The sequence below is a fragment of the Arachis duranensis genome, chromosome 9 (genome assembly GCF_000817695.3).
Source record: "Arachis duranensis cultivar V14167 chromosome 9, aradu.V14167.gnm2.J7QH, whole genome shotgun sequence".
NCBI classification, from domain to species: domain Eukaryota; kingdom Viridiplantae; phylum Streptophyta; class Magnoliopsida; order Fabales; family Fabaceae; genus Arachis; species Arachis duranensis.
In genome coordinates this window covers 53,643,757-53,644,613 of record NC_029780.3, presented here as the reverse complement: position 1 = coordinate 53,644,613, position 857 = coordinate 53,643,757, and positions in this window count along the sequence as shown.

The window sequence follows — 857 nt, the reverse complement described above, 5'->3', positions numbered from 1 at the left end:
CGACTCAAGTTCCCAAGTGTGTTCCTCAACACTACCTCAACTCCATGCCACTTTGAATAATGAAACCTCTTTTTCACGCAACCGTTTGATACTAGTATCATCAATTCTGACTGGAGCCACTGGAAGCGTCAAATCTTCTCTTAACTGAACCGATTCAGGTTCTAACACATGGCTAGCATCAGAAGTGTACTTTCAAAGCTGTGACATGTGAAACACATCGTGCAGATTCGAAAGATGAGGTGGTAGAGCCATCCGATACGCCACCGGCCCAATCCTCTCCAGGATTTGAAATGGACCAATGTATCGAGGATTCAACTTCTTTGCCTTAATTGCCCTACCTACTCCCGTAGTCGGAGTAACCTTAAGGAGAACATGGTCTCCTTCCTCAAACTCTAAGGGCTTTCGCCTCTGATCGGCGTAACTCTTTTGACTTGTTCAGTAGTCTCAGCTATCATTTCCGGCCCCAACAAGCTTTTCTCTCCAGCTTCATACCAACATAGTGGAGATTGACATTTCCTCCCATACAAGGCCTCATACGGATTGTGCTTATTATACCATATATCCAATAATTTATTAAAAAAAGAATATTAATAATGAGTAAATTTTTTTTAAAAATATCATTTAAAGAATAGGGACAAATAAACCCCTGACCAATTTAAATTTAGAGACAATTAGACTCCTGTCCATTTTTGAACTTGACACGTCACCATTTTCTGTTCAGAATCGACGGAAAAACACCCACAAGGACCGTATTGAATCACGGAAGTAAAGGACATGGACCAAAGTGGGTCGTTTTTATGGTGAAGGGTCGCGTTGTCATTCTAAAAAATGGACAGGAGCCGGATTGGTAGTTCACT